The sequence below is a fragment of the Heptranchias perlo genome, chromosome 27 (genome assembly GCF_035084215.1).
Source record: "Heptranchias perlo isolate sHepPer1 chromosome 27, sHepPer1.hap1, whole genome shotgun sequence".
Lineage (NCBI taxonomy): Eukaryota > Metazoa > Chordata > Chondrichthyes > Hexanchiformes > Hexanchidae > Heptranchias > Heptranchias perlo.
In genome coordinates, this window is record NC_090351.1 from 15,178,603 (window position 1) to 15,200,141 (window position 21,539).

The 21,539-nt window shown below is 43.7% G+C and overlaps 1 long non-coding RNA gene across 1 annotated transcript in view; it reads left to right on the forward strand.

The window, feature by feature from the left end:
• Positions 1 to 12,292: 12,292 nt before the first annotated feature.
• Positions 12,293 to 21,539, forward strand: part of LOC137344678 (uncharacterized) — a 62,079-nt gene continuing 52,832 nt past the window's right edge. The window contains exon 1 of the long non-coding RNA XR_010968431.1: positions 12,293 to 12,370. This is a non-coding gene — a long non-coding RNA (uncharacterized lncRNA). The remainder of the gene's footprint in view (positions 12,371 to 21,539) is intronic.

Consider the following 21,539-nt stretch of genomic DNA (forward strand, 5'->3'; position numbering starts at 1 on the left):
CCTTTGTAGTTTAGTGATAGAATTTGAGGCTTATGAGGAAGAAAGTCAAAGTAAGAAATTAAATGATGTTGTAATAGTAAGTGTAGTTGTTGCCCATTAGCTGGGCCCTGATTAACAGAACATCCCTTTAGTGATGTAGATTCCAATTGATTTCCACTATATTGGATTCATTTAATGAACCACTTTCATTTCATTTCAGCAGTTAATAGGTATCAACTGTGACAACTTCACGAGTTCCAAAACTGAGGACTTTGTGATGTCTGAGACTCATGAAAATTAAGAGTTTTTATTAACCTATTTGCTTTTGCTATCTGTTTTTTTTTAAACGGAGACTCTGGTAACACCATTTCTCAACATGTTTAAACTCCATTGGATTGACAGCGTGGATAGGCAATGCAAAGTAAGGCTGACTTTGTTCAGGCACAACCATTACATGTGTGAAAAGTGACCATTTAATAGACACATTTCCTGAAAAACAGTGCAATTTGTAAAAGTATTTCTTCTACTATATTGCAAGAAATTTGCTGTGTTTTTTTCTGCCATTCGAAGAAAAAACTTCTTTCGCCCCTGAGGTATTACATTATATGTAAATTATATAAAAGTGGACCTGTATAACAGTGTAAGATGATAACAGTATCACAGAGATTCATGTAGTGCTGTGGTTTATAATGAAAGTAGATAATAAAGGACGGGGAATTTTTTTTTATTGCTGTGGTGTAACACGCTCAGATAACATTCTGCATGCATTTTGAGAAGAGTTTTTTGTGTTTTCACCCATGCATTCTTCCTCAGGGCTAAAAGTTTGAATCAGAAAGATTAGATACGGGTGAGACCGATTAAGTAATTTTTGACTAAAATGTTGCAAATGCTTCCTAGTTGGTCCTGTTAAGTGGTAATGAGAACCATCAGAGTTCTTCAAGTGATAAATGTGACTGTCAAGGTGAGATGAGAGATATGAGAGATCAGATGAGAGCTATCTCTGTGTTATTTGACCTATGACTTTGGGGATATTGCATCTGGAATCATTATCACACATCAGAGGATATCAGAAGAGGGAAGTGAAAACGGAACATGATTATGACTGCAGCAAATCAGAATTGCCGATAAGCTTGGATATAAAAAGAGAGATTGATTAACATAATGGTCATTTGGGAGAATCAGTAGAAAGCAGATACATCCATGGTCATTAAACTCATGCAGGATCTTTCAGCTAGATCAGAGTACAAGATCAATGTTCTTTGAAATGGAATCCAGGGCATAACTTATTTGAATGAATCATTTTAGAATACAAATTAACTTTGTGTTGTAGCAAGTACAAAGTGAGCACTCATATTTTAGGCAGTGTGCTAAAAGGCATCAGATTGGTCATATTGTTCAACAAACTCATTCTTTCCACTATAATATGTAATAGTGGTTAAAATGTTTTTTACTGATAAGTGAGCTCATTTTGAAACTTTAAAAGCATGCTTAATATTTTGATCCTATGTAGACCTTTCATCACAACTCACAGTTGAACCTTTCACTTTCTCAAGTTTGGACATTTGAGTGCTTGTTTATTTAACAGCAATATTTTCCATCAGATACTGCATTATAAAACAAAATGTAATTTCAGAATAGCACAAAGGAGAAAATGGATAGGTACAAATGAAAAGTGTATTATTTAAATTAATTGACGAATGCAAACTTCATGGGTTTGATGTAATAAAATTACTATGTTCACACAATAGGTGAATATGTAAATGAAATATATATTTACAGAAGTATTAGAATAAAAGAGACAACTAGTGCATATGCCTGTACATTTTGTTATTTCTATTCTCATTTTGCAGATTTGTCTCCCTGAGCTGTCACTTCTCCCCCACCTTACCAGCCTGGGACTGGGTGGGTAGACAAGCAGCCTACTTCAAAGCTTTGGCTAAAGGCACTCTTCAGCTGCCTGGAGAACAAGAAGAGCTTGGGACGACTCCATCTTGAAAATTCCCCTCATCTCTTTTGCTTTGCTGGGGAATGGTGGGCACAGACTTGCACGCTACACTTGGCAATATATAGACTATAGGCAAGTGTGAGGTCATCCACTTTGGACCTATAAAGGATAGATCAGAGTACTTTCTAAATGGTGGAAAGCTTGAAACAGTGGAGGTCCAAAGAGACTTAGGGGTTCATATACATAGATCATTAAAATGTCATGGACAGGTACAGAAAATAATCAAAAAGGCTAATGGAATGCTGGCCTTTATATCTAGAGGACTAGAATACAAGGGGGTAGAAGTTATGCTACATCTATAAAAAGCCCTGGTTAGACCAGACCTGGAGTACTCTGTTCAGTTCTGGGCACCACACCTTAGGAAGGATATATTGGCCTTGGAGGGAGTGCAGCGTAGATTTACTAGAATGATACCTGAACTCCAAGGGTTAAATTATGAGGAGAGATTCCACAAACTAGGGTTGTATTCCTTGGAATTTAGAAGATTAAAGAGTGATTTGATCGAAGTTCAAGATATCACGGGGAACTGAAAGGGTAGATAGAGAGAAACTATTTCCACTGGTTGGGGAGTCTAGGACTAGGGTACATAGCCTTAAAATTAGAGCCAGGACTTTCAGGAGTGAAGTTAGGAAACACTTCTACACGCAAAGGGTAGTAGAATTTGGAACTGTCTTCCGCAAACAGCAGTTGATGCTCGCTCAAATGTTAATTTTAAATCTGAGATTGATAGATTTTTGTTAACCAAAAGGTATTAAGGGATATGGGGCTAAGGTGGGTATGTGGAGTTCGGTCACAGATCAGCCATGATCTCAATGAATCATGGAACAGGCTCAAGGGGTTAAATGGCCTACTCCTGTTCCTATGTTCCTATGACTTTGGCACGCCATGATGCAACCCATTTCACTGTATTTGTTAAACTTGACTTAAAAGGTCTCCTGTAAAGAGACTACTATCATCCAGAGAACTAACCATATTTTATTCCTAGCATCCTGATTGCAAATAAGAAAAACAAAATACTTCAGAGACCAGTAGTGTGCAAGGGATTATTCTGAATAGTCCCATGTAGGGCCATTGAAGAATCTCTGTGGAATAAGATCTAAACCAAATTCCAAATCCAAAGTGACCTTTACTTCAAAATTGTCAAAATCAGATCACTGTGGATTTTCCAAACTATTACACTATAAAAATCATGTCATGTACACGTGTTCCTGTTTTTTTCTAGTAGTTTCCAGCCACTGTGCTATGTAGTGGACATACAACTGTAGCTGAAGCCACACCAACAAACTTTGGTCCCAGCTCAAAAAAGGGTTTAACTTGTTGATGGGTTCTTAGCTGCTGGTCTATTTTGGGGCACCTGATCTATCTATAGAATATGCAGTTATTTTCCTTCATGGAATTAGTCGACAAATCAGTTTGGGAGAGTGTATGCATCCAGCCCCTGACAGTATAAGTGTGAGTATGTACTCATTTGCCCTAACAGTGTACTGTGTGAAATAGATAACCCATGTATTCTGATGATCTAAACATGTAGGACAGCGGTATCTGATCTTTGGATAGAGTATCACAAATTCTTCAATTCTGGAAATCTGAATTCTGAAAAGTCAAATCCCCTTCCTAAAACTATAGGCCATTGTAGCTATGGGATCTTTAAAGGGTTTCAGTTCTGGACTATTGTATATATTGAAGTTAAAAATGCATTGTTGCTTCAGTAAGATCATTGGCAAGGCCTCTGGTTTACAGGGAGTGAATGAGCTGGATTTCCCTCCACTATCCTTCTCAAAATCATGCTGGAGAGTGGCAGAGAAGGGGGTAAATTCGGGTGGTAAGACCATGGGTCTCCACCCCTTCCCCACCCATGACACACAAGGGGAGATGGGGGCAGATTCCCAGCGCATTTTGCTGCCACTCCCCAGAACTATCTGGAGAAACGTTGACAGTGGGTCTGGAGTAGCGGAGTGAAAGCCTTCAATTCTTTGAATAGAGAGCGAGATCTCTTCTCCCTCCAATTTGAGCCTCAGCTCTTGCCTTTGTAGGTCTTGGTCTCAACCGAGATCAATAAAAACTGAAGCTTACTTCTTGTTTGGGGCTCTCCTGACCCTTTAACTGTCCTCACCATCTCTTCAGATCCTGCAACAATGGTCACGCTGCAGCACCACTGGATTCTGACTCTTCAGCAGTGTCAGAGACCCAGGCCCAGAGTTGGAGGTTGGGGTGGAAACCCCAGCCTGACCCTACTGCACCTCAAAGAGGAGAATTCCGCCCAGTAAGTCAAACTCCACTTTTAATTACACGGAATCTCGGGAATTTTACCAGTGTTTTGGGGGCCACATTCTGGGATTCCATTGTTTATGATTTGGGTCACTGGTTTATGGTTACTGAATAAGTTAAATTCCATTTTTACTACATGGGGTTACAGGATTTTCCAAAACTTTCACTGGTGTTTTAGAGATCAGATTCAGTGATTCTACCCATTTTTCTTTGTGGGGCAGGCTTGATGGACCAGGAGGTCTTTTCCTGCCCAACATTTTTTGTATGTTCGTGTGATTGGTAAAACTTTTGCTTTACTTTTATAAACATGAAATGTGATGTGTGATGATGACATTCACATCATAAAATCAACATTGCATCATGTGATATCAGCACGACACTTGTCTCTTCCGGCAATGTGCCAATAAACCCCCCCTCCCCAATCAATTTCCTTCAGTCACATGACAATAATGGGGTAGGAATCGTTTGGAGCAGCGAACCAACACTCCTCACCGCTCCATAGATTTATACTAACCCACAAACTTACCGCGGTCTTTTCATTGGCCACTTCCTCGAATAAGAAGCAGAGAAGAGCCCAGCGTCAGTTCAGGTGAAGCTAGGACCCTGGGAGAAGCGAGAGGATCGATCTCTCCCCTCGACCAATCAGATCACAGCATTTTTGACAAGCTGCGTTCACTGTCTCTGCAAGTTTTCAGCGTTAAACCAGGAAGTGAAAGGTACAACATTTTAAATCAATGTAAAAACAGTTGCAGAGAGCGAAAAAAAAGAGAGGGTAAGAAATAATTGAATTAAATAAAAGATACAGAAGGGAAAAGTAAAAAAAATTTAAGATTTTTTAATTTTTTTAAAAAAATTTTTAATGACCAAAAACTATTAAAATAAAGAGTAATGAGACTCCAGATTTTTAAAAGTTAATTTTTAGATATTTGGCAGTCATTAAGACTAACCGCTCTGTTAAACTTAGTTTAGACCCGCTATTTTTAAGCCTACCTGTTTTGTGGTGTAATTAGTTACTTTCCAGCTGGGCAGATAAGCAAGTTTGTGCTTTTTCAATGATTTCTCTGATTCCAGCGTGCGATGTCCCTTTAATTCGAAGCTGTCATATCGCCGGCGAACCACTAAGAGCAAGTTCCAGATTTCCGCGTTTCACTGCGCATGTACGAACGCCGGAACTTGCTCCTCGATTTCGCCACTAACAATGGAGAGCGCTGTTGAGCTCTCCGTTATTTCCAGAGCAATTTCTGCCCCTATGTGTAGTTCAGAATCCAACCTGCTTAGAGCTGACAGTATTCAACTCATTGCTCAGCTCTACAAAAAAGAACAAGTTGAATCATCTTCAAAGCTCCTCCCAAATCCCTGTTATAGGCCTTGGCCTGTAATTTTCTTCAGAGGTTGTGGCTGGCTTTGGGCCTGTCAGAATCAATCCCTCGGGAAACTTGTAATAAGGTTTGTGAAACAATTTGATGCCCTGACTATTCTGTTACTGTTTAACCTGTTAGTATTACATTATCTTCAGAAAATCAGGACCCATTTAAAGTTTATTTTTACAGGTCATTATTCTGGTAAACTGTTTCCCATAGACTCAGGAATCACCAAATACAGAAAGAAGTAAATCAATGATCAAATCACAACTTTAATATAAATTTAGTGAAATAAATGGGGTATGTTGAGGACATATTTACCGTAATACATCTGACTTGAAGTATATTCAAGGCAGAGATAGATAGATTTTTGGACTCTACGGGAATCAATGGATGTGGGGATCGGGCAGGAAGGTGGAGTTGAGGTTGAAGACCAGCCATGATCTGACTGAATGGCGGAGCAGGCTCGAGGGGCCGTATGGCCTACTCCTGCTCCTATTTCTTATGTTCTTATGTTAAAGTTATTACCAAGTTTGCAGAGCAGAATCTGCTTCCTATAATGGAAACAGTTTTCGTGTGTTTGCTGAGGTTTTACTATTTTCATCATGGCACAGAATAAAGTTGTACCACAGCCTTCAAGACAATCAGTGGTTACTTTTGTACTTTTTTCTTTAATACGAATAATTTTTTTTGTCAGTATGAGTTTTACAAGAATATCCATCAGGTATGAATTACAAGGCTGAGTTACCCCCACTGAGCACCATTTTACATTTCTTGCCATAAAGGCAGATGGTGAACCAGCGACTACCATCTGTGGCTGGAGTACCATAGATCCATATTGAACTCAATGTGACAGCAGTTATTACCGACACTCCTTAGTATAAATGTAACTGCTCCAGAACTCTGCAGAGCACTTTGATCCGTGCTAAGTGTGAATTTTGTTTAAAATTGGACAGTTGAGTCTTACCAGGTTTCAGAACAACTAAAGGGTTGCCAGCTGATGTTGGAGTTTAGCCATGTGGTGTGGCTGCAGAAGTATCCAATTATTCCATATGAGAGACAGCAAGGGTGTGAAACATCAGCAGAAAAATAATGGATGAGCTTGTAAGATGGATATCAAGAAAGAGGAGAGATATTCATCCTGAAAGAAATTAGAAGCCAAATTAAGCAAGGTCAGAGAAAGGTATGAAATCACACTGTGCATATTAACATATATAGGAATTAACACATTTGTATGAAATTCTTTATAATAATTATTCTGTATGCTTCATTTCATTAATTAAATGCATTTCTTGTATGAATCTTAATGGAGACATTACCTCGCTCAGCGGCCAAAGGAGTTTCATACAAATGCATTTTGTATGTCATCGCATGCCATGATTTCACCCCAAAAGAGGAAAGACAAGGAGAAAAAAAAAGAATTATTCTATTTTTCATCACTGAAAAATATTTTGAAATTCCACTTTGGGAAGGGGAGGAGAGGTTAAGGAAAAGGTGTACTCTTTGTATGCCTGTAAAAATGCACAATTTTGAGATAGTTCCTTACATTGACAAACCACTTTAACTGACCTGTCTAATATTCTTGGGCAGTTCCAGCTGTCCTTCTGATACAGCTTAACATGAACTTTAGCTGAAATCATATAAATACAAATAAATCATTATTTATCATAAGAAATATTTACTGGCACTAGCCAATTAAATCATCATAACTTCTGGATGGAATGTTGGGCAGTCAGATCAGACATGATCTGTTATGTAGCTTTTCATATTTGGTTTTGTACTGTTTATTTAATTAAATACATTTCTCACATGAAATTCTTTGTACTGAATGTAATTCTGTTTTAACAGATTGGCTAATTCTACAAAGAACATGCATTTGTTTGTAAAAACAACAGGGTATGATGAGCAAGTTTAGGGGCTAAGTGTTATATTTGCTAATAGAAGCCATATTGCTGAACTCCTGCTTCAAGGATTGTAAGATAACGGGCTATTAATTGGTCCATGTAGCGTCCATTTTTTTAAGCGCTACATGGCCTCCTAAGGTTTCTAAATAGCGTCCGGAATGAACATGCACGCTTCTAGCTTGTCGTACACTGGACGCCATCTTGGTAAAGGCATTTGTACACGTGCAGATAACGAACATCGGTACCGTGTGAAGTAAGGAGAATATGCATTAGATCAGCGTGCAATGCTGATTTAAAGGGATAGATACCATTTTGGCACTGAATGCTCCAGCCAACGCACTGTCTTAACCACAAACAGCTGAACATGTCATAGATGGCCTGGAGGACCCTCCACCAGTGCTATTTAAAGGGACCATGCAGGATTGACAGGTTAGTTAATGGATTATTGCTTCTAGCTCCTGATGCATTTGTACCTGCTTTTGGAGGTCTCCTATACTTGAATACTAGAACTAGGGGACATGGCCTAAAATTTAGAGCCAGAACTTGCAGGAGTGAAGTTAGGAAACGCTTCTGCACGCAAAGGATGCTAGAAGTTTGGAACGCTCTTTTGCAAACGCCAGTTGATGCTAGCTCAATTGTTAATTTTAAATCTGACATTGATAGATTTTTGTTAACCACGGTATTAAGGGATATAGGGCTAAGGCGGGCATATGGAGTTAGGTCACAGACCAACCATAATGTCATTGAATGGCAGAACAGGCTCGAGGGGCTAAATGCCACTGCCACTTGCTGCCTCCTGTTATGCGCCACTTTCTCCTGCAAGAAAGCGGGATGCGCGTCGGTGAGTGTCCTGCAGGATGTTTGGGTGCCTGTCATGGTTGAATAGCTGCCAGTGTGCGTGACCTGTGAGTTGTGGGTGTGCGGCTTGCAACAGTGGTAATGTGTGAGGGTAAGAGGAAGCATCTGATTGGAAGAGTTGAGTACTGATTGAAAGAGTTTGTTGGTATGTGGGTGATGGGGGGGTGTAGTGCGTGGAGCAGTGGATGTGGCTGGTAGTGCAGTTGGTAGGAGATCCACTTAGCAGTTGACCTCATTCACCTTGACCACTTGTGTCAAAGCATTGAACTTCTTCCTGCACTGCATCCATGCTTGTGGTGCAATGCACCTGGCATTGACTTTGTCCCCTACTGCCTCTCGAGCATATGTCTGGGGAGCCTCTTGCCCCCCTGCAGATATAGGATGTCCCTCCTTCTGACCACCTCTTGCACCAAGGCCTCTAGTGCATCATCAGGCTCTCTCGCAGGCCTGGTACAAACTCAGATCGGCGAATTGGTGAGGTCCGGTGAGCAGACTGGAGGAGGTGAGATTTAATAGTGCACAACTTAATTCAATGTTTTAACATAACTCAACAGTTTGTAAACATAGGGATGGGACCTGCATGTGTGTTTTACAAGTGCGATGTCCGACCTCCATTCTGACTCAGTGCGGACCTGTATCTTACTTTTTGCAAGTAAGAGGTGCGGGTTAACTTTAAGAGGTGTGGGCTACCTTTAAGAGGTGCAGGCTACCTTTAAGAGGCGTGAGCCACTCACGGAATACCTGGGCCCCCCTGCTGATGAGAAATCATTGAACAACACAGCTAGGCCTGGCTGCTCGCGCTGGAATCAGGTAAGTGAGCAGGCAGCACGAATCTCATGTGCTCCTGCCTGCATCTCAACGACCAGGCACGGGTTAATCACGCAGCGTGACCCCCGCACCCTGATTCGGGGGTTATCGAATTTAACCCCCAGTGACTTTGAATTATACTTCAACTATCAGATTGTTTCATTAACCATGTTCAACTTAAAGGAGCACTCCAAGCCCAGTGATTGTCCTATCCTTGAGTGTATTCATCTCAAAAGTTCAATTTTCTACATAATGTATAGGTCACAGGGTGAATTTTCAGAGACTCGGGGGGGAATTTTAACCCCCAAGAACGGGTGGGTTTGAGGCGGGTGGGAAGTTAAAATGAATAATTTTCCCGGCGTGACCGCAACCCGACTCCACGCGCCCACTTCCGGGTTTAACGGAGGCGATTTTGGAAGCTTGGGAGTAACTTACTTGCCGGAGACAGGTCCCTAATTAGTGCAGGCGGGCGAGTCGTTATCAGTGCAATTAACATCATTATGAGGCATTAATTAGGCCTCTTTAAATTGATTTTAAAAGACCTTCAAATTTAATGCCCCCAGCATGGATTTCCCGGGACTCGTGAATCTCGTCAGTGAAACGGAGACGAGAAGGGCCGTATCCATGAGGTAAGAGCTTTTATTGCATTGCTTGTGGGCCATGATGAGCAGGCGTGCTTCCCTGTGGGTCACTAAGCTTACCTTTTAAACAACCCACAATCAGCCGTCCCCCCCCCCCCAAACGATGTCCGACTTCCCCATCCCCCCCTCCACGATGTCCGACTTCCCCCACCTCCCCCCGCGATGTCAGACTTCCCCCAACTCCCCCCCCCCGCGATCACCCCCACATATAAACTCTGAAGACTCTGATCTCTCCCCGACCTCTCCCATACAAACAGATTCAGATCTCTCTCCGGCTGCTTTCCTGCCCGTGAGGCAGCCAGCCTGCCAATTTAACTGGCTGCCAGGCGTGAAACACAGAAGAAAATATTTAATCCTTCAATTAAGTTGCAATCGCAGAATTGGACCCACTTCCGGGTTTTACGTCTGAAAAAAGTCCCCCGCTCTCTTCACGGCTCCAAGTAAATATCAGAGTCTTTGCTTCGGGGATGTAGATCAAAGAATCTGAAGCAGGCATTAATTCACCAAATTCACAGCATTCCCAATTTTTAGCTGTTTATTTCCAAAGGTTTCCCCTCATGTTTCAATGCTTACCCGTGGAAACACTGAGAAGATGGCAGCCATGATTAAGAAGCCAACCGCCTTATGGTGACCTTTAGATAATGTTTTTTTAACTTGTAATGTTTCTTGGTTTCATAGAATCATAGAATCTTACAGCATAGAAGGAAACCATTTGGCCCATCGTGCTTGTGCCGGCTCTTTGAAAGAGCTATCCAATTAGTCCCACTCCCCTGCTCTTTCCCCATAGCCTTGCAATTTCCTTCCCTTCATGTATTTATCCAGTTCCCTTTTGAAAGTTGCGATTGAATCTGCTTCCACCACCTTTTCAGGCAGTGCATTCCAGTTTATTTTGTATTACAGAAAGGGTCATATTAGTGAGACAAATACTTGGGGATAAGACCGTAGTAGGGCCTTATCATGAAGTATTCCATTAGAGGGGCCCTATCCTAATGATAATGCGTTTGGCAAGCTTTCCATTGTCTTTAGAGGGCGATGTGAATCCTGCTCAGTATGATGATGTCTCACACGCGACGTGATGATACATTCTGATGTGATGTGATTTGGGTTAGGGCCTCATGTGTTTGGGAATAAATGAAACAAAGTTTGTCAACTGCTTGAAGACAGTCCCTTTTTAGCAGCTAGGTAAAGGGAGTTACAGAGTTACATTGCCTATAACGTTATAGCTTTATTGTTTCACATCAAAGCTAATTTGCTTTTATACTCCAAAAGAACATAAATTGTTGAACCCTGAGGCCATATTAGCTGAGAGCAGGCATTTTGCTGGAGTAGAAACCAAAATCCTTAGAGTGAGCTCAACTGCTGTGTCTTAGAAGCCGCATCATAATCTGTTTCGTGATGGAAGAGAGTCAGAAAACTGATCAAAGCACTTGGCTGCATCGTTCACTTTTATTGTCTCTCTCATCCATTCCAGCACAATATGGATGCAAATATTCCAGTAATAACATCTCATAAGATTTGGTCTGCTGTTCACAACTTTTCACTAAATTGAATAATCTGTCTGAACAATACTTGAACAATTCTTGAAGGTTTAAAATACAAAATACTTATTTTTAGAAATTCTGCGCTGTCTCCTTTCAAGCCATTTGTTGGATCTTTTGCACGGCATTTCGGCTCAACAGAATTTGTGAGAGGTGAGACTCCGGCTATGAGAGATTTTTAGCAACATGTGGGAATAGCAGTTCTGAACGGTCCAATATACTCATGTGTTAGGGATGAAGATTACAACTTTCTGACATCAGTTTTTAGCATCAGAATAGGTTAGCGAATCTATCAGCAAAATATCAATTAGCTCATTAACTGAGAGTTTGGCCTCATTAAAGCAGACCATGTTTGTGCACAATTAAGAGCTGTCAGCAATAAATTGAGTTCAAGAGTTAGCACTGACAGTACAAATTTTTGTGCAACTTGGCAAAAGCAGGGCAACCTGGATCTTGTGGCTGCCAACATCCTGTCAGATGAGGAGCAGGATGAATAGGAGATGAGGGCGCACAAGTTCAGAACTCTCAGAAGAAGCCCGTAACTCAGGGGAAAAGTCTACAAGCTCCCTGTCTGTGAGCCCTATCACTGATAGAAGGGGCTTGTCTAACTGTGAACCTTTAGATTGTTCAAACAGGTCAGGTGATGTCAGCAAAACTCCCTGATGGTGGGGTGTCACGGTGAGATGTGCTTCAAATGGCCATGATGGGATGCTCCCTGCCTTCCATTAAATGCAGCCATATCTGTGTGATATCAAGGATAGGCTTTTATCAGTTCCAACCTACTGGATCTGAACGACCCTGCTTAGGTAAGTGACGATAGACACCTCCTCATGGCTGCCATGGATCTGTGTAGTGCTGATTCTCCCCACTCTCTGTTTAAAAATGAAAGCACTGTTCTTTGTCCTTCCCATTGCCTCCACTTGGACCTCAGGATGAAGACACCTGCAATCACTCAATGGTCTCTCCAGATCATCTTCAACCAGTCGAAGTTCTATCTCCTCTGTGTTTGGTAAGTTCTCCTGTGTTGATGCCAGGTACTGTAATGGTGATTGCATGAACCCACCCTTCCAGTCAGAGACGCTGTGTGGCACAAGACACTTTGGTGGAAAAAGGTGAGAAAATATTATTTCCTTTACTTTATTTTTGAGAGCTTGCATTTACAATCAGATGAGTATGTTATGCACCCAAAGTATGCTTTGACTACACTGCTTTTGAGAAGAGTACATTGATGTATTCAACAGTTCAAGCAATATGCTTTTTCTTAAGCACTGAAAATTACTTGGACCAGGGAATATAAAATCTTTGGCTACCGGTGTCCTTCTGTTGAGGTCACTATCCTTGACTGCCTAAAGATGGGCCATTTGTTGCTGGCTCCTTACCTATCCTGTGTAAACATTTCATGAGCACACAGCCTTTTGAAATGAGTCCTTACTCTTTTGTACTTTTGCGATTTCCAATGTATGCCTTGAGACGTGTTTGGTTTCCTCGTCATCCTTGGTCAATTGGTACTCAGTTTTCTTAAAAGTAGTTAAAAAGTGCGAATATTACACCAGCCTAATAATCAAATACATATCTTTTGCCTTGGGCAGACCAGAGCAAAGGGTCACTTGCCTTGTACAAACCTGATTCACTTGTACAAACCTGATTCACAGATCACAAAAGCTGATGCCGATTCTTTTCGCCATACTTTATGGTACGTCTCAAAGTAACAACCCTAAGGGAGAACTTTACCTCCTCCTCGGTGTAATGGTGGAGAGAGAACAATGCACTTGTTTAAGTGCGCTACGTGCAGCTAGTCGTAGGATGTGAATAAAACCCTGGCCTGCAATCAGACTGGAGCCTGTGGTTTTAACTAACAGCTACACCCATAACAGTGACCGTCAGCTGTAATCATAAAGAAAACAAAGTCACTTAACTTTGCTGCATCTCAGTAATTATTGTTAATTAAGAGGCTGAGTTTAATTTTTAAGTTAGGTTTACTTTCTGAAGCAGTTTATTTTCTGAAGTAGTTTTAGGATTAAAGAAAATTATGGGGCTAGTTTGCATTTTTATACAGGCACAGTACTGTTTTTAAACCAGATCTTACAATGTCAATGTGGAATCTGAACTGGTTTGTGAATTAATTTCAAAATTACTCATTTTGGGTCAGTTTGTGTCTACACAAAAATTTATTCGATGGGATTGATTTGCAATTGACTGTATTTTCTTTTAATTTCAATGCTGCAGTTCTTGTTCAGTGATGTAATATATTTTCAGGTCTGTGCCAACAATTGGGTAGCACCCACTGACCTGGCATATGATGCTACTTTCATCTTAATACAATATTGAAAAATCTCAATGGAAAAGAGAGGGGCCATTGAAATAGTGAGAAAGCTAATGAAATTCGATTTTATGGTCTATTATTAATGATAAGCAATGTCTTTAAGTGGATTTAAGGAAAAATCCAACCGAAGGATTCAGTCAATGAACAAAAATTGCTTCAGCCCCTCCAGCGTGATCCACCATTCAATCAGATCAGATTTGTACCTCAACTCCATATATCTGCTCTCGCTCCCTATCCCGTGGTACCCTTACCGAAAGAAAATTCTATCAATCTCAGTCTTGAAAATTTCAATTGACCCAGCATCCACAGGCTTCTGGGGGAGAGAGTTCCAGATTTCCACTACCCTTTGTGTGAAAAAACACTTCCTGATTTCACTTCTAAATGACTTAGCTCTAATTTTAAGATTGTGCCTCCTTATCCTGGATTCCCTTACTAGGGGAAAGTTTCTCTGTATCTACCTCATCAAATCCTTTTATTATTTTAAAGACCTCGATTAGATCGCCTTCTAAACTCAAGCAAATACAAGCCAAGTTTATGCAACTTGTCCCCATAATTTAACCCTGGTATCATTCTGGTGAATCTGTACCGTACCTGCCACCACCACCCCCCCCCCAACCCCACCAAGGCCAATACGTCTTTCCTGAGGTGCGATGCCCAAAGCTGAATGCAGTACACAAGATGGGGTCTGACCAACTGTCTTGCTCAGACACCCAACCTCCACCCTTCATAAACTTCAAAACTCTACTGCTTGTATCCTATCTAGTGCTATCACCCACATCCTTGCTAAACGATGTTGGTCCCCAATCCCCCAAAAGCCTCAATCTTTAAATTATCACCCGATCACCCTATTGCTTAAATTCCTCTATAATCCCACTCCTGCCTATCTTGGAAACCTCCTCCAACTCTCCCCTGCCCCATCCCCCACACCCCCCCCCTCACTATATTTTGCATTCCTCTGACTCTGGCCTCGTGCTTCTCTCCCCCTATCACCCCAGCATTGGCGGTCCTGAATTCAGCCATCTGGTCCCTAAAATCTGGATTTCCCTCCCTAAATCTCTCTGTCTTCAGACCTCTCTCTCCTCCTTTAACACCCTCCTTAAAACTCATTACTTTGACAAGCTTTTGCTCACCCCGCTTAATATCTCCTTCTTTGGCTCGGCATCTGTTTGTCCTCACACCTCTGTGAAGTACCTTGGGATGTTTTTCTGCATTAAAGGTGCTCTATAAATCCAAGTTGTTGTTGTTGAAATATAAACAAGGGATAAGCTCACTTTTTGCAGTGTACACCTGGAAAACAGCCTTTTCCCTTTATCTGGAAGAGTCACTGCTTTAGTGTTTAAGGTGATCCAGTCATAGCCACAGAATCACCTGCAATGTCTTCTCTTCCCACTCCCGCACCGTTTATCATCTCATTTACATGTTGCCTCCCGACGACATCGTCTGAAAACACGTCAGGTTCCACATGTACACTGATGACACCCAGCTCTACCTCATCACCACCTCTCTTGACCCCTCCATTGCCTCTGATTTGTCACGCCGGTTGTCCGACTTTTGTATGGATGAGCAGAAATTTCCTCCAATTATATATTGGGAAGACCGAAGCCATTGTCTTCTGTCCCCACCCCGCCAACCGACTGCCTACTTCCACGTCCGTAACATCGGCAGTCTCCGCCCCTGCCTCAGCTCATCAGCTGCTGAAATCCTCGTCCATGCCTTTCTTACCTTTAGACTCGACTATTCCATCGCTCTCTTGGTCGGCCTCTCACCTTGCACTCTCAGTAAACTTGAGCTCATCCAAAACTCTGCTGCCCTTTTCCTAACTTGCACCAAGTCCCATTCACCCATCACCCCTGTTCTCGCTGACCTACATTGGCTCCTGGTCTGGCAATGCCTCGATTTTAAAATCCCCATTCTTGTTTTCTAAACCCTCCATGGCCTCGCCCCTCTCTAATTCCATAACCTTTCCCAGCCCTACAACCCTCCGAGATCTCTGCACTCCTTCAACTCTGGCCTCTTGCCCATTTCCGATTTTCATCGCTCCACCATTGGCGGCCGTGCCTTCAGCTACCTGGGCTCTAAGCTCTGGAATTCCCTCCCTAAACCTCTCCGCCTCTCCACCTCTCTTTCCTCCTTTAAGATGCTCCTTAAAACCTCTCTTCAGCAAAGTTTTTGGTCATCAATCCTAATATCTCCTTCTATGGCTTGGTGTCAATTTTTTTTTGATAACGGTCCTGTGAAGTGCCTTAGGACATTTTACTACATTAAAGGCGCTACATAAATGCAGTTTGTTGTTGTTGTGATCATATAATTCCACATGCATCCACCAGATGGAACTTTGTCTTAGAGGTAATCCCATCATTCATTTGGTAAACTCATGGCTGCAGATGTGAACAAGTTGGAACATGTCCTGCTGAGTGATCTTATTAAAAGAGTGATTTGTGTTCAATTTTATTTGAACCCAGTTCTACATACAATTACTATGCAGATACACATTTCATGGGTAAGTGAAAGGGAGAAGCTATTTTGTAGTCAGAATCAAATGGTGTATCCCTGAATGTTACATCTCTACAAAATGAATTCAATTTCCAGAGATAATTTTAATTGACTTTAACCTGAATGTACAGCAGGTCCACAGCAAAGTTACATTCATTAAATATATCAAAGCACCAGACTTCTTGTAACTGCAGGGACTCTTTTTCTGTCCACCTCAATGATTTGGCACTTTTCGTAACTAATGAAGGACGCAATACCTCATCAGCATGATTAGACAACTCCCTGTTATTCAGTTCACTTGATGGGCACTTTAACTGGTAATTAGTTCCTCCATCGACTGAGGGTACTCTTTGTTAGACTGGCCATTTAAAGAAAGCGTGCGCTATCCCACGTTTTAAATAAACAGGCATCATTACAGGAAGAGTTTAACAAAACCTTTGCAAAATTATAGGCAGCAATTTTAAAAGCATCAATTATTTTTCATCTTTAACTAAAACCATCAGTTGGCATCATGTTTATGTTTAGATCAGTGTGTTTAATAATGTATCACAAATTGTTCGTAAATTTAGAATGTATAAGATTTAATTTTTATACAGCACTTGAAGGAATTTGCTTTTATGATCCCTGCAGAACATAACCTAGAATTAGTTCGAGTGTTTTTCATGTGTATATTTTTCTTAAAATAATTGGACCAAATATTCATTTCAATCAACAGTGCGGGGAGATTTCCTTTGTAAATATAATTATGATTTTTTTTGACAAAACCGCATAGAGAAAATTTTCAGCAAAATACTGCGGATGCTGGAAATCAACCTTCCGTTCCGGAGAACCTTCCGGACTCAACATTGATTTCAATAACTTCAGATCATAACCACTGCTCCCATCTTTTCGGGGCACTAGTGCTGGTAATGGTTCTGCTGCTGCCATTTACAGCTACTCCTGGTCAATCTTTTGTTTCTTTACCTGTTCCACCACCACTTTCCTTGCCTTGCACCATCATCCCTTTTGTCATTTAATCACTCTTGCCCTCTACCCTATCACTGACCTTCCCTTTTGTTCTTTCCTCCTCTCCTTCTCCCCCTCCCTCCCCCCTTTCCCTGGCTCTGTACTTGCTCAAAAACTTTAACTCTTTTAACATCTTCCTGTTCTGACGAAAGGTCATCGACCTGAAACGTTAACTCTGTTTCTTTCTCCACAGATGCTGCCTGACTTGCTGAACTTCTCCAGCATTTTCTGTTTTTATATTAGAGAAAATCTTCGCCCAGTCTTTATAGTCAGTAACCTACATGATTTGTCTCTGTGTTACTGCTCTTTATTCCTAATTTGTAAAAGAACGATGAAAAATCTTTCATGTTTTATCGGGCCTAATAACATTGAATGGAAGTAAACTTTATCCTTTAACATTCTCTCTTTTATATTGATCATTATAGGACTATTGTCAAAACATAAAAATTAAGTAAATTTAGAAGTTGCCCTTCCTAAGCATCTCCAAGAAGCTTGGTTCCCTCCTTGCTTTCCCTCACCTTCTGTTAAAGTCCAAATCCATCCAATATCTGGGGAGCCTCTTCTAGTCTCTCTCTAATATTCCTGGGCTAGGTATCAATAAAAACCACAGTCATCCTTCTCTTGCCTCTGACCTTTCTCTCTATCAGATCTACTTTCCTCCCCCTCAGTTTTATTCATGCTTCTATCATCAATACTCCTCTGAACTTCCCTCTCTTGTTCATCAAATACACTGTTCCTCCTGCTTCTATCTTCATTGTGTTGAGTACAAGACTCATTGTATTGGCACCCATTGGCCCTGATATTTACAGGGGGCAAGGAGGGTGCGGGGGAAGCCGGAAATTGCCGAAGAACCTAGCAGGACCGGGGACGCGGACATCCTGTCGAATTTAACGGCAGGACTTCATTATTCTTTTATTCCGTTTCCCTCCCGGCAGCCGGCCAGATTGGCAGCCTGGCCGGTTGCCGGGTGGGAAACCATTGGCATGAGTCCTTGGGGATGGTCCCCGGCAATCAGGCGGGGCAATGGTCGACGATCGGGGCCTGGGGGAGTTGGCGATCGGGGCTTGGAGAGGTCGGCGATTGGGACTTGGGGTGTTTGGCAATCGGGACTTGGGGTGTTTGGTGATCGGGGCTTGGAGGGGTCGGCGATCGAGGCTTGTGGGGGTCGGCGATCGGAGGATTGGGGGGTCGGCAATCGGAGGATGGGGGGTCGGCGATCGGAGCATGGGGGTGTTGGCGATCAGAGGATGGGGGCTTGGCAACCGGTGCATGGGGTGTTGGCGATTGGGGCTTGGGGGGGTCGGCGATCGGAGGATGGGGGGTCGGCGATCGGAGGATTGGGGGGTCGGCGATCGGAGGATTGGGGGGTCGGCGATCAGAGGATGGGGGGGTCGGCGATCGGAGGATGGGGGGTCGGCGATCGGAGGATGGGGGGTCGGCGATCGGAGGATTGGGGGGTCGGCGATCGGAGGATGGGGGGGTCGGCGATCGGAGGATGGGGGGTCGGCGATCGGAGGATGGGGGGGTCGGCGATCGGAGGATGGGGGGGTCGGCGATCGGAGGATGGGGGTGTTGGCGATCGGAGGATGGGGGGTCGGCGATCGGAGGATTGGGGGGTCGGCGATCGGAGGATGGGGGGTCGGCGATCGGAGGATTGGGGGGTCGGCAATCGGAGGATGGGGGGGTCGGCGATCAGGGCTTGGAGGGGTCGGCGATCGGGGGATGGGGGTGTTGGCGATCAGAGGATGGGGGCTTGGCGATTGGTGCATGGGGTGTTGGCGATTGGGGCTTGGGGGGGGGTCGGTGATCGGAGGATGGGGGGAAGGTTGGCAATCATGACTTGAGGGAGGAGGGGGGTTGGATCAGCTGTGATTGGCTGGACGGAAAGAGAGAGGCCATTGGAGCTGGAGGTGGGGGGGTGGTTGGCGATCACGGCAGGGGAGAGGGAGAGGCCATGATTGGCAGAGGGGAGGCCAAAGGTTTCGTTGAAGGGCTGGGGGAAGCGCTCTTGCTCTTCATGGTGCACAAGGAGTGCTGGAAAAGGCACTTACCTTGTGGAGCCGGAAGCTCCCGCCTCCCATTCGCTGCCGGGTTCCCCGACCCCTGCATTGTGGGAGCCCGATTTACATAGTGTTCTGCCTCTTCATGGTGGGACACTCAGATGCAACGAAACCCATCGCCGTAAAAAAAGGCAACGGGCAAGTACGCGGCGGGTTGGGGTCTCGTTACCCATTTTTTTCATTTTTAACCCCCCATCCTGAGGGGGTTAATATCGAGGCCATTCTTTCTCAGGTCCTCAAACCTGTGGAAGTCCTCTCCATCCTCAGTGTACCGTTCCTCCAACAATGTACAAGCTTTTATAACTTCAGCGTGGTGTCTCCTGTACTACTACTTAATTTAAGAAGTCCTCTGTCTCTCAACTATGATAACGTCCTGCACAATGGGCTTTGGCCCTTCACATTGGCTTCTCAGTAATGTAAAGAATATTTTCCACAAAGCTGCAAAGAAAATGACCTGTAGAAGTCAGTGCTTTTGGAAGCTCAAAGCTAGAGGATAGTTATGAGGTCAAAGTAAATGCTGCTCTAAGATTGAGGCTTAGTTTGAAGTGCCAGTTTGATGAACACTTGACATTTAATGAACAACATTCAAGAAACCTGAAAAACATAGGGTGGTGTGGGGGGCGTTATAACCTCCAGGGAGCGGGTGGGAAGGTGAAAATCTTAAAATTCTCAAACGCGACTCGAATCCCCCCACTTCCGGTTTTAACGGAGGCCGGTTGGAGGGGCAGGTTGGTCACTAAAATCGTTTAAGGAGGCTGCGTGTCTCCATTTAAACTCAATTTTTATTTTTAGCGCATGCAGGACAGGTTTCTCAGGCCGCGGGAATCCCGGCAGGTAAAAGGAGGCGAGACGGGCCTGATCCTTGAGGTAGGTGCTTTTATTGAACTGCTTATGGGCCTGGAGGAACAGGAGAGCTTTTCTCCGGCCCCCCAAGCTTACCTCCATGCGATCGGACCCCCACGATCAGCCGACCCCCCCCCCTCCACCACGATATATGATTCATCCCAACCCCCCACAATATCCAACTCCCCCCCACCGCGATGTCCGACTTCCCCCCTGCAATGTCCGACTCCCCGCCACCCCCCCCCGCCCAGCCCCGATCCAAACCACGAAGGTCCCAATCTCTGTCCAGCTGCTTTCCAGTCAATCTGGCTGGCCGTCTGGTGTGAAACCTGTTGAAAAATTTTGAAAGACGACCTCCCGTTAAAATCATCAGGGCGTGCGGGAAGCCCGTCCGGGTTCGTCGGGTTCCAGGCTTCCCGTCCGAAAGTCCTCCCTCCCACTCTCTTGCTGGCTCCAAGTAAATATCGGGGCCAGAGATTGTAGTATTTAGCTGTTCACCTTTTCTGCTATGTGTGACCCTTACTGCTGCTCAGAGACGGGTAGAGGTTTGTTGTGGGTGGTAGTGCAAAGCGCGAGATGGCAAATCGACATTCCATCTTGCCCGATTTTCGTCTCCACTGAGGAATGGAATGGGCTGTCCATTTGCTATCGTTCATTTTGCGCTACCATTCGAGACGGATTTCTAATTCAAAGTGTTTTTTTTCATTCATGGGATATGGATGTCGCTGGCAAGGCCAGCATTTATTGCCCATCCCAAATTGCCCTTGAGAAGGTGGTGGTGAGCCGCCTTCTTGAAGTGCTGCAGTCCGTGTGGTGAAGATATTCCCTCAGTGCTGTTAGGAAGGGAGTTCCAGGATTTTGACCCAGCGACAATGAAGGAACGGTGATATATTTTCAAGCCAGGGTGGTGTGTTACTTGGAGGGGAACGTGCAGGTGATAGTGTTCCCATGCGCCTGCTGCCCTTGTCCTTCTAGGTCGCGGGTTTGGGAGGTGCTGTCGAAGAAGCCTTGGCAAGTTGCTGCAGTGCATCTTGTAGATGGTACACACTGCGGCCATGGTGCGCCAGTGGTGGAGGGAGTGAATGTTAAGGTGGTGGATGGGGTGCCAATCAAGCGGGCTGCTTTGTCCTGGATGGTGTCAAGCTTCTTGAGTGTTGTTGGAGCTACACTCATCCAGGCAACTGGAGAGTATTCCATCACACTCCTGACTTGTGCCTTGTAGATGGTGGAAAGGCTTTGGGGAGTCAGGAGGTGAGTCACTCACCACAGAATACCCAGCCTCTGACCAGCTCTTGTAGCCACAGTATTTATATGGCTGGTCCAGTCAAGTTTCTGGTCAATGGTGACCCCCAGGATGTTGATGGTGGGGAATTCGGTGATCGTAATGCTGTTGAACGTCATGGGAAGGTGATTGGACTCTCTTCTTGAACATGGTCATTACCTGGCACTTATCT